Below are 13,100 nucleotides of genomic sequence, written 5' to 3' on the forward strand. Positions count from 1 at the left end.
AGGTTAGCCGGCTGGGACGGGGCGGTGGTGACGGGTCTGTGTGTGTGTGTGTGTGTTCAGGTCTCAGGGAATGGGACCCGGAGGCAGGGTGTGTACTGGTCCACACAATAGACCTTTATCTGCCCTTTCACTGTGTCATGACATGTGGACTGAGAGAACAGGTCGGTCAGACAGCGCCGGAGAGGGGCGGGGGGAGGGACAGGACAGGAGGAAGGTCCTGGGCTGTCAGTTGTCAAGGAAGGCACAGGAGATAAGTGAGGAGGTGTGTGTTTGTGCGTGTGTGCGTGAGGTGGTCTGTGTTTGTGTGAGGAGGTGGTGTGTTTGTGCGTGTGTGAGGTCTGTGTTTGTGCGTGTATGAGGAGGTGTGGGGAACGAGCGATGACCCTCCTTGCAGCTCTACCACAGCTCTGAGAGAACAAACTTTTCTACTCTCTCCCTCCCATTCTCTCTCTCCCTCCCATTCTATCTCTCCCTCCCATTCTCTCTCCCTCCCTCTCTCTCTCTCCCTCCCTACCTCTCTCTCTCTCTCCCTCCCATTCTCTCTCTCCCACTCGCTGCATCCCTGTCTCCCTCCCTCTCATGAAGGCACAAACACATTCCACAACAAACATTCTCTCTCTCTCTCTCTCTCTCCATCTCTCTCCCTATCTCTTTCCCTCTCTCTCTCTCTCCATCACAACCCCTCCTCTAGCCGCGGCTCACAGACTATTTTAATTAAGCAGGCCTGTAGGGGGAAGGCGATGCCACCGCAGCCCTGAGTGGGACACTCTGAAAACACCTGCCTTCCCCCGTCCCGGCGTAATGATCACAGGGCGCCATGGGAGAGCCTCTTTAATGGGCCCCGCCGAGGGGGGGAGGGGGGGGGGGGAGAGCAGGAATCTTGCGGCTTTTTTTTCCTTCTTCTAATTTTAGGCGCTCGTACGTGGCGGATGAAACGGTAGGGAGCAGAGGTGGGGATGTTCTCCATCTCTCTCTCTCTCTCTCTCTCTCTCTTAGCCTCCGCCGCCCTCTCTCTCTCTCTCTCTCCATATGTTTTCTGTCTCTCTCTCTCTCTCTCTCTCTCTTTCTCCATACGTTTTCTGTCTGTCTCTCTCTCTCTCTCTCTCCATACGTTTTCTCTCTCTCTCTCTCTCTCTTTCTCCATACGTTTTCTGTCTCTCTCTCTCTCTTAGCCTCCGCCGCCCTCTCTCTCTCCCCCAAGTGTCTGTCGTCGGCTCCGTCGTCCTGTAACGTGCACTTCTCTCCCCGTCTCTCCGTGTGCATCCTACCCTCTCTCTCTCTCTCTCTCTTCCTGTGTCTAACGTACCTCCGACGCTCCTTCCTCTCCTTCCCGCTCTCCGTCTGTCAGCGGCAGAGCAAATAAACAGCTCCGCCATGCTAATGAGCGCAGGTTCAAGGACGTGATGAGATAAATGGGAAGCGGGAGGGAGGGAGGGAGAGAGAGAGAGAGAGAGAGAGAGAGAGAGAGAGAGAGAGAGAGAGAGAGAGAGAGAGAGAGAGAGAGAGAGAGAGAGAGAGAGAGAGAGAGAGAGAGAGAGAGAGAGAGAGAGAGAGAGAGAGAGAGAGAGAGAGAGAGAGAGAGAGCGCGCGAACCAAGGTCTACCAGCCGAGCGGTGAAGGACGGCCCCCGAGCTCAGGCTTGCGCTTGCTCGCCAAGGGCTGGCTTTGAAGTGAAGGGCGCGCCTCAGAGTAGGGCATCTGCGCAGAACTCAGGCGCTAGCCGCTAGTATCTACAGCTAGCGGTTAGCTCGGAGAGAGGGTGGGGGGGAAAAAAACTTAAAATGCAGGGGGTGCTTAATGATGAGTTCTTCTCCGAGACGTCGGTTGCTTTAGATCAAAGCGTACGCAGATTCCCCACGGGTTGTCCTCCTACCGGGGGCGCGGCCAGAGCGCGTAAAGCGGGCGCGGGGTACGGTAGCGTCGGTCGACTCGGCTGGGAGCGCTACGCTACGGCCCGCGAGGAAGGGGCCCGTCGGGTGAGAAGGTCGGCTCTCGGAAGCAGAGAGGTTGGAGGAGACGGGGGTTGTAGCTCACGTGAACACGTCCGCCCCACACACACACACACACACACACACACAAACGCACGTGCATCCACATGTTCCAGCAGTAGAGAGAGAGATGGGCGAAAAAGTGTCTTGTCTCTTGGCAGAGTTGGAAAGTTTACCGTGCTAATTGAGCCGCTGCTCGGGTGTCTTTTGATGGGCTTGAGGACCTGGGGAACACTGTCTGGCTGGGATCAAAGAGAGACCCTGGCGGTAATTACTGCAGTTACCTTCACTGGTGTTGTTAAATTAACCAGACTTCGCTCTCTACAGGGCCCCCTCCCCCACCTCCGCCCCCACCCAAAACCCCCACTCACTTCAACAGGGCATTGCTTTGCACTCCTTCCCTCACTATTACACACACACGCATTCCTAAGACACACACACAGATACGAGTACACAACACACGCACGCACACACGCAGGAAAGAATGCACACACAAGTACATAAGTAGAAGTGGGCACAAACACACACTCTCTTTCATACACGTACAAGAACACAAACAAACACGCAAACACACTCTTTCTCTGTCACACACATATGCACGCTGTAGAGAGGAGACAGCCCTCGGTGGTGACTGTACAGGAAAAACACACACACAGTCAGCGCTGATGTGTCTTTGTGATGGGCTCAATGATGGGACGGCCGTCTACAATACCCGATTCAAATTGCGATTCAAATTGTGAATTGCAGTTATATATTTCGTATCATATCTCTGAAAAGCCACACATCAGCTTTTAGCCTCACAGAAAAGGGTCTCGCACGCACGCCGTCAAAAGATGGAGGAAAGAAGAGAGGGTGAAAAGCAGGATGGCGGGCTGGATGAGCAATTTTCATAACGAGGTCAACGCGAGCGCGGGGATTCGAATCTCCGGAGAGCGCGCCGCACAGAAGCATGGGGAGGGAGAGGAGGAGGATGAAGATGAGGACTCGCTCGTCTCCCATCAGCCCCCGCGGAGTAAAAAGGAAGTTCAGTGCGACGAGGGGGTGGATGTGAGAGCAGGGACGCCTAACCCCCCCGGAGAGCACACTGCTCTGTCGGGTTCCAGAGCTTAGGGTGCGTGTCCACCGGCAAGCTGAATGTAGCTGAACAGCGCCAAGCTTACAGCTGTGTAGAGCGCACTAGAGCTGGAGTTTAGAGCTGGCTAGGCTACCGATGTTTTACAGCTATGTTAGCAACGAGTGTCCTGTTTTTGGAGACTGCAGATAAACTAACCTGGTTAAGATAGCTAGCTAATGTTAGCTAGTGCTAACGTTCGCTGTCTCTGCGGTTTTGCCAAAAACCGACCGCTGTCGTCATCAGAACAGCCTTTTACAGCCTGCGCTCTAGCCTAAACAGTTAAACTTTTTTCAACTGCCAAAAAAGCCTAGAGCTCACGGCGCTGTAGCGCTAAAAAGCGCTTGGAACACAGCTCTCGTCTCTATGGCGCCCTAGAGCTCATTACTGATTGTAAACTACGAGAAAACAGCGCCAGCTCTAAAATACAGCTTGTCGGTGGACACGCAACCTTAGGGTCGGTGTGAGCTTTGGGTGTTTATCCGTTTGTCTACAGCGCACAAGTGCACAGAAGGTGAGACTTTTTGTATTGGACCAAAGTATGCCTGTTCAGATATCTTACCAATCGGATGGCTCCCTCCCTTCCCCTGGCTCCTCCCTCAGCTGTGGCTCCTCCCCTGTGTGGCGGCGACGGGGGGGCGTGGTCCTGTGCCTCCCGCTCCGCACGGTCCCCTGGAAAACACACAGAGCCAAACACAAAAGTGAAGCTAAATATACTGGAAAATCGTGTGTGTGTGTGTGTGTGTGAGCCGAGCAGTGGAAACGAGCTGAAAAGCTGAACATGGTTACAGGCACAGTGACAAATGATTCAACATGATTACCACACTAGAATAGTATGCATGGCCTGTCTCATCGTTTGCCTTGTGTCTAACACACGCACACACACACACACGCACACACACACACACACACACACACACTTAACCACTGGCATGGGCACTGCGCATACACACACACACACGCAAACGGACACACACTAAACGTCTGTCGCTTTGCTCTGACATTAGCCAGAGCGACGCCTCGTTTAGCTAACAGACTGGGCGGTTGGGGAGGGGGCGAGGAGGGTGCTTCCCACTCTTGTCAGCTTGCGGTGCTATATTAAATAAATAAAGACCCTTCTTGCGTGTAAATTATTCATTCAACACGCCTTATCCTCTTCCAACAGCCTTGTTGGAGCACCTCGAGAGTGGGGAGCAGGGGGAAAGCGAGGGGAGCAGGCGAGAAAGCGGAGGGAAGAGGGACAAACGGCAGATGTCCTCGGTTCGGTTCGCCCGCGACCCCGACACAGGCACAGCCCAGGGCGGGCGCTAACTCTCAGCCAGGTACGGGAGCTAACTCACCCCGACACATTCATTGTTTCAGAGTGAGGCGCGTGCGTACACACGCGCACACGCATAGGCTACACACGCGCAAACGCACACACAAACACAGGGCCGTTGCATATTCAGGGCCGTTGCATATTCATAGAATAATCATTCTGGTTGTCAAGATGAATTATAGAGAATGAGAGGGGGGGGGGGCGGGGGGCAGACACGCTAAGCTGGAATGCGTTCGTCCTCCTGCTACATCCGACTCCGGCGACACGTTGACTCATGTGGGCAGTGAGTGGTCTGCACCCTGGTTCTGTTCTGCGGGGATGGATTTCCTGGAATACTGAGCCGACGGTGTGTTACAGACTACCGGCAGGCCGGCTCTCACGCTGGAGGAGCAACATTTACGGCCGTAGTTATCGTTCGGCCATATTCCTTCTCTTGTCATATCAGTTCACACCCCCCCCCCCCCCTCCCCAGGCATTTACATTGGCTGAGCTGCCCTCACAACCTGGGCCTGGGGCAGTAGCCACCTAGCAATGTAAATGATTACGCTTGTGATTAAAGCTTTCCACTTCAAACAGCCTCCGGTGTTTATACAGGCCCTGATAGTGCGTGGGGATAAAGAGCGATTGGAGAGCCAGGCGAGGCCTGTGTGTGTGTTTTCCTGCCTGGGAGCAACTGAATGCCATTAGGCTACAGCCAGGCCGGCCATACCTGTGGACCAATCATAATGATGCACAAAATGCCATTCAGCATACCGAACCGCGCAATAACGCTATCTGGGAGCGCTTTCTCCGCTAGCTAGCCCCTGCCCGTCTCCTGAGGGCAGGCATGGCATACACTGTAAGTGTCCATTTGAATTCAGAATGATTGTGTTTCTCTTAGATGGAGGCGACAGAGGAAACGGTTTTGTTTTTGGTTTTATAAATGAAGTGAAGCTTCCCGGCTGAGGCTTTTCAGTTCCATTTTACTGTAATATCAGAAGGACGGAAGTACCGATTTCAAGCATTTTAGCTATACATATTTGGGTTATGGTTTCAGGGTTAGGCTGCCCTAAGAATAGAATGCATTTTTAGCTGTTTTTCTATCAGAGATGGAATGTGATGCAGTTTAGTAGGCTATATCACAGCCCATTTTCGAAAACAACATTAGTAGGCTACTAAAACATACCTTTACATTGCCTCCTTAAAAAGACAAAATGGCTGTCAAATTACCTTTCTCCACCTCTCCCACTAGGTCTATGCCTACAGCTCTAGAGATGAACTGAGTGCAAGGTGTTTGTTAGTAATCACACGCAGCTGTGCCCGAATCCTGAATTAACCCAGGCCACATGAAAAGCTGTCGTCTCTATTTCAGGGCAGGGAACGAAAATTACACCCCTCTCCAGGCACTACTCTGGTATTAAACCTCAATTAGTGCTCTGCAGTGATGTCATCATCAAGGGACTGAAAAGGCCTGTCGTCAAGGGTGCTTGTTTTACAAAACAGACTCTCACTCGCATCCCAAAAAGTTAAGGCCAGGTTAGTTTATTAACTTTGCAAACAGAGTCACAGTGTCACGTCATGAGAGCTCGCTTGGTTACTTTACAGAGCTCTTGTGTCTGTCCCAAGTAGCAAGAACCGGGACATGGTTCCTTTCAGGGCAGGGGCTGAGGCTGTAAATCTAAACTGACATTTTGGGCAGCTCCCCTTCTATCCCTGTTTATGTAAAAGGACGAAGAAAAAAGAAACTCATCTGACCTGTTTTTGGCTAAATTTACCTCGGGAATTTTAATCCGGAGTCGTGACTGGGGGGATATTCCCGGGAGAGGTCAGCGAGGTTCGACAAGAAAAACTCTGCCTCGACCTCCCCTGACCCCTGGCAGAGACGAGTGGGAGGGGTCCGGCTTGGCTCCTGTCCAAATACTCACTGTCTGGCTGCCTCCTCTGCCCCCCCCCCCCCCTCCCCCCACTAGGATTACACAACTACCGAACATGCCCTGCGATACTCAGGCAACACCCTCCGCTGTCTCCCATAGTAACCCACCAGCCCGCCGCAACGAGACACAGACCCGAGCCTTGCTACTGTCACGCGGCCCGTAGCGGTCTCTCTCTCTCGCTTGGCACGCCAGTCTCTCTTCTCTCTCCAGGCTGGGGGCGGGGTCACTGCTTGTTCGTGGCTGACGAAGGAGAAAGTCCCTCCAGCTGTTCTTTACTCCTCTCTATGACCGGGAGAAGAGCGCCATTTGTACTGTGTGTATGTGGGGGGAAAAATCAACCAACACGGGCTCTGTACAGTAGATACAGTAGATCCAAACATGCCTCCCGTCAATAAAGGGGGCGTGTCTATCTTGTGATGAAATTACCACTCTGTGTTTTTAGTTTTATTTTCAGGAATAACCATTTCTCGGTCTCTCCCGCAGGTGCGGGGGGGAACCACCCGTCTTCTCGGGAAGTGGAACAGAAACTAAATTGGATGGGACCGAGATGAAACTTTAAAAGTGCCAGGCTCTGAAGAACTAAAAAGGAGGGAGGGGGGTGCAGATCAAAAGGCGGCGTGTTCCTGGCGAGTGGTCTCAATCAGCCGAGAGAGAGAGAGAGAGAGAGAGAGAGAGAGAGAGACAGGGAGAACAGGGGAGATGAGCGCTTCCCTTTTAAATTGATCCCACAGAGCCCCCTCAAGGTTCCCCGGGACTCACAGAGCGATAAAAACCCTGGCCCCACGGATCTGAGACGGAGAGAAAGAGAGAGAGAGGGAGAGAGAGAGAGAGGGAAAGAGGGAGAGAGAGAGAGAGAGAGAGAGGGAGAGAGAGAGGGGGGTAGAGGGAGAGAGAGAGAGAGAGGGAGAGAGAGAGAGAGGGAGAGAGAGAGAGAGAGAGGGAGAGAGAGAGAGAGAGAGGGGAGTGAAGGACAAAGTGAATGAGAGAGATAAACGGGGACAGAGAGACAGAGGGACAGGGACATGGAGCAGGGTGGGCTCTTTTCCTCCGTGGCTTCATCCCAGAACCAGAACCGACACACACGCAGACGGACAAAGGGGGGGAGTCTGCCGTCCATCAAATCAAACGGATGCCGCGCTGACGCTACACTGCTCCGGACAGCGCGCTTGAGCGAGAGTGTATCTTTATTCTGTCTCCTTCTGGCAGCTCAGTCCTTGGCTCATTAGAGGGGCTGGCCAGAGATCAGACTCTGGACCGGGCCGGGCCTGCTATCCCCTCCGCGCTCCGGCCCCCCGAGGAGAACTACACTATCACCGCAGCACAGAGACCCTAAACACTGCCAGACCGTCCACAGCCTGCCCACTGGCTAATACACAGAGCGAGAGAGTGTGTGTGTGTGCGTGTGTGTGTGTGTGCGTTGTTTTTGTTTTTCTAAGAAAAACCTATGCTTTTAGCGACCCAAAAAAACAACGATTCAATACTACCCCCGTACGTGTTGTTAATCTCTGGTAACACGGCTCCCGGAAGACACTTGCCGTCTACCGTTCAAAGAGAGAGAGAGCCCTGGAGGTCGGAGGTCATGAGCCGGTACGTGCCGTAACTCCATCTTGGGAGGCCCTAGATATGTAGGCCTTACATTGCCCCCCTGGTCAAACACACGTGCACCCTCTCTGCAGGTCTGAAAGGGGGGGGGACTCTGTGAAGCGGGACGTCCTTACAGGGAGGTGAGTTTGGGGGAGGAGGGGGGGTGAGCTGGAGGGGAGGGGTAGGTGGGGGAGAATGGAGGTGGACAGGAGGAGCAGGGGAGGTGTGAGAGGGGAGGGCGAGGAGGTGGGCGGGGGGGACAGAGCTGGGAGAGGAGGCAGTTTGGGTCAGACGGGAGTGTTCAACTATAGCGTTGGCGGGTCCAGCCCTCCCACCCCGCCCCCCCACCCACCCGCCCCCACTGCACAGGTCAGCGGAGAGAATGAGAACCAAAATGGCTGGGCGGGCCTAATACCTGGAGGCAGGTTCGAAACAGCCATCGTGCCTCGCTCGCTTTAACTGCACGCTGGAGTTTAAGAGAAACGTAAGCGTGACATGAAGGGCCGGCTCTTTGGCCCGGCTGCCAGACCGCTGCGAACCCGGGGGGCTGTACCACTCCCTCAGACCTGCCGGGCCCGGTTGCGATAAGCCCCCGGATGAGAGGCAATCTCGAGAGGTTGGGAGGCTAAGCGGATGATTTTCAGATCTCCAGGGGGAGCAGCAGTGGCAGGTTTCAGCCAAGAGTGCCGGAGTCTTAACTGGCCTCCAGTCAAAGCCCGGGCGGTGATGGATGGCTGGGGCCGGCCATGAATAACTCACTGCCTCATAAATAATAACATCGCTACTAATATCATTTAACCCCCCCCCCCCGCGGCCGACACACCCACTTACCCTCCCCTCCCCCTGGCAACCCTTAACGCTGTGTCCCGTCACTCCCTATAACGCCCTGAAATCCTGATCGTTTAACATTGATATTTTGACATTTCATTCTGCCCACCCTCCAGACTGCGCCATTTATTTAATTAGCTGAATAAAAATTGGCAGGGGAAGCAAATTGGAGGTTGTTCAGGTCTCAACTGCCACAGGTGACCTTTTTTTTTTCCGAGAGGGGACTTGGCGTGGCGAATTGATTACCGGGAGAGCAGACTCATCACGCCGGTTAATTTCCGGCGCAAGGGGGAGAATATGGGTGTCTATTTATAACGCCGGTTGGAGAAGGAGGTGGGGATAAGCTCGTCGTTAGGCTCCGGAGCTGGGAGAAAAATCAATTTCGGGAGGTTTAAAAAAGCCGACAAACAAGGTCTTTCGCTACGAGGAGGCCTCCTGACAACGCAACGCAACCGACACCCTCAACGAATGACCTGGAAGAAGCAAGTTGAAATGTAGTCTACTTAGTAATGTGCGTAAAAACAAAAGTCAAACAAGTTGCTATTCAGTGGCTGTGTTTCGTTATGGGCTCCTTTTATGTGGCCCTATCAATTTCTCTCTTCCTCGTCGTAGCCCTCCCCAGGTGGCGCGGCCAAGTCAATAGGAAAGTCCGCAAGAGAGCGGTCAGGAAGTTGTCTTTCCTGTGGCTCGGCCCACGTATCGCCTCCATCTCTCTCTCTGTTTCCGCCCACCTCCACCCACGAGTCACGACTCGTCTCTAAACGCCGCCGCCGCCACAACTACAACGATCTCTCCCTGTTCCCACCTCCGCTCGCCGTGACCCCTCGCCTGCTGACCCCGGCGCTCATGTGACCGCAGAGAGAACAGGGCGATAAGGGGGGGGCAGGAACCACACAGGAAGCTCTGTAACCCAACACACACACACACACACAGGGGGAAGAGGTGAGGGGGAGTGAAAAGCTGTAATTAAACTTTGCAACCGGCACGCCATCACCACATTGTACTGCATATATATGTTGGCAGGCGGGTAAAGACCGGGTACTTCTGACCGTCCTGGTTGAGGTCGCACGGTGGAACTAGGCTACTTAGTGGACGTTTCCTGTGCGGTTCTCTGATCTACTGGTGAAGCACACAGGCTGCCTGGTGATTCTTCACCCAACAACTGTTGGCCTAGTTCACTCACGCCTCATCACAAACAGTTATCACGATCAGTGAGAACGTTAACAAGTCCGGCCAAAAGCCGAGGGGTCTGGACTACCGAGGGCTGCGGGCTCATATCCGAGTGGGGGGGGGGCGAGCTAATTGCCCTTCTTGTTCGCAGAGCTCCGATACACCGGTAGATCTACTGAGCAGATCGGAACACGAGGTTAGCAACATTCTGGCCTCCTTAGTCATTTGTGAGCTCCAGAGCCTGGAAATGATTAGGCCTCGGAGGGCAATTAGCCCAGGCATCACTGGGGCTAAATATAGACCGGGCTTGGCTTGGCAGGACTGAGCCTGGGTCAGGTCCATACACAGCGGGGGGGGTTGGGGGATGAAAACCTTGTGTTTGTTCAATCTGGACATGGTTTATTTGATAACTGTGTGAATGTTCCTTTAGGGCCGGACAAGACAACGCTACCCAAACACGTCCCGTCTATCAGGTGTCCCCGGAGAGGTAGAGTAGCCGGCGTGGGAAAAAATGTGAGGGGAGGAAGAGGAGGAGGAAAAGGGAAAAAAAAAGGAGCCAACGACGTGGGAATGAGGTCTGAGGAAACGTCGGGGATTCAGAAACGGAGTTTCTCAAATGACAGAGGACGGCTAGGAGGAACAGTCTTGTGTGGTTGGTACTGTTGCTCCCGAAGTAATGAGGCCGATTCGCAGATCACGGTTACCTCAAGCATATCCCCTGGCGTTGTGGCGCTAAACCCAGCAAGCCTTCGGGGAGAGAGAGCGAGGTTTGTGTACCTTGATCGAAGCCCAAACATCTGCCAGTAGACCAAGAGCCGCTTGTCATCAGAGGGCGAACTCGCTTGCTTCTTCATCGCCGCAACGTGTTCCCGACCACCTCAGCTGCGCGCGTTCCGCAATCTCACAAGACAATTCGACAGAACGCGGTCCTGAGAACAGAACTTTTTTTTCCCATGGCGTGGCTCTGAGGAATGCGGAGAAAGTTAAACGCTCTCCGCAACGCCCCCCACCCCCAGGTCTCCCATCCCCAACGAAAAGAAGATGAAAAAAAAAATCTCCCGATTTTTATCCTTAAAAAACAGGACCGTTTCGCCCACCCGCTCACCTGGGAGAGCTCTTGGCCGGTGGAGCCAAGCTAGAAGGTTATAGGAGCCTGGGAATGTTTAACATCAAGCGAGCAATCAGAATGGAGCAAGAGCGCTGGGAATTGAGGCAGGAAGCACAGAGAGTAACCCCTTCCTGCCCAGGAGGCGAAAAAGAGGAAACTAAGTGGGGATTTGACGTATTTCTACAGTAATGTGAAGGGCAGTCTGTCAGCATTCATAGGTAAACCGTAGGAGGAAGAAAAACAGTCGTACTGTAGAGGAGAGAGACCTCGGTTTCGCCACTTCAACATGTGCACTGAGCCTACGTCGAAAACAACCTCTACATCTGTCTGTGTTCTTCGCTGAGCACGTCTCAACGTCTGCACTTCTTCTAATGCGCTAAAAACTAAAATGTAACTCAATATAACGTTTCCTATCACTGGGTCTTGACAGTGTGTCTTATTTAAAGGCATAAGGGGGGGGAATTGTTCTGTCACAGTGCTGAGCGCAAACGCTTATGAGGCGGCAAAGGAAACAGAGGTTGGCTTTGTAGCCCCCGCGGAGAGTCGGTTATCGAGTGTGATTCCTGCTCCGAGCGGGCTCGTCCTTCGCCGTCACGTGACGCCCCCAGACATGAGGGAGTCGGCGCGCGCAACAGACCAGGCTGGACAGGACAAGACAAGACGACCCGGAGAGGGCAGGAACCGGGGGGGCATGACGCCATGACAGCTCTCTAGCCTAGATGGCTGGAGAGTCCTAGTCTGGGAACATCAAACTGAGGAGGAACAATCACAGATGTCTCGATGGTCCAAGACACCAGGTTTTTCTAGAAGAAGAAAACTCATAGCAGACCAAAACATGGAATTCTCCAAGTAAGGGTTCTAGGGCCTGGAGAGAAGAACAAAACGGTAAACCCTCTAACCACAGAGAAGAGAAAGCTGCTCACATCGCTAGGGAGATCTTTTGAGATTCTTATGATATTGCGCAGAAAAATACAGCATCATTACAAAAAGGACGTTTTACATCTCCAGTGGCAAACATTCCCAACTTCAATATTCCAGCACGGGAACCATACCCGATGGACAACATCAGTACTAGAATGAAATAAGAGAAAGAGGTTACTTTGGCAGAGCATGCTGGTGATAAAACGGCAGACGTGCTCAGTGGACATCTTATAAAAATGTTGGTCCATCCATCATTCTCTGAATGAGAAAACGAGATAACAATATGGTCTGGCTTTAAGAAGCTTTGGTTTCGGGGAGACAGACAGAAGTGCGTCCTTGGAGTGACATTATTTATTGAAATCAATTCGGTTGACTTGAAATATGTATAGCAGGAGCGCAGTACGCACAGTCCTTGAGAGACTACATGAGCGGGATTGAACTCAAACGCAACATTGGCTCACTTTTCTCAACAGATGTCCCATGCGGTACAGGGACAGAGAAGGGAAAAAGCTTAAGAAGGGATTCGAACGGTTTAATTTAGCTCCTGTTCTCCCGAAAGGAGGGGATTTTCTTTTTGAAGTTTCATTTGAATACATAGACGAAGCCGGGGGTTTCTCTCGCTCCGTGCTGAGATACACATCTTAATTACTTTCTTAATTAGCCGCGTTTCTCAGAGAGAGAGTCGTGTGAGAAACTGACGTACTGGCTCTCATACAAACGCGACAGCGGTTTGCAAGCCCGTCTTTGCTGACATTTGTGGGTAAAAAAAGAAGAAAAAAAGCCCAGTTTCAGCAAGCGCTTCGGCGTCTGTAATTCCGGAGCCGTCGGAAACATGGCCGGATCAGCTTTTTCCCCCCATGCTTCTACCGCGGACGTACAGGGATGCGCTCTCTCGATTTATGGTTATCGTTTTCCGATGAAAAGGGGGGATGGGGCCCTTTGGAAGAAGCGGCGTCTCGCGTTGTTCTTTTCTCAGCCCGTGATGGATCTGGTTCCTCTGTGCGCGCTGGCTCACAAGACATCCCCTGGTTAGATCAATGAGGCATTTAGCTAATCGAAGAAGTAAGCAGCCGTAGGAAGAAGGATGGGTATAGGCATAAGTGACCTGGGAGCTATAGGAAGACTTGGACTATCTTTTCCACTGTGAACCAGAAAGCTG

At 52.8% G+C, this 13,100-nt stretch overlaps 1 protein-coding gene across 1 annotated transcript in view; it reads right to left on the minus strand.

The window, feature by feature from the left end:
• The window catches only part of znf438 (zinc finger protein 438), a 33,745-nt gene that overhangs the window by 13,178 nt on the left and 7,467 nt on the right, over positions 1-13,100 (minus strand). Inside the window, exon 2 of the mRNA XM_084459543.1 lies at positions 3,662-3,771. The gene's annotated coding sequence lies outside the window, so the exon portion shown is untranslated. The remainder of the gene's footprint in view (positions 1-3,661; positions 3,772-13,100) is intronic.

This window comes from Borostomias antarcticus (assembly GCF_949987555.1).
Source record: "Borostomias antarcticus genome assembly, chromosome: 2".
Classification (NCBI taxonomy): domain Eukaryota; kingdom Metazoa; phylum Chordata; class Actinopteri; order Stomiiformes; family Stomiidae; genus Borostomias; species Borostomias antarcticus.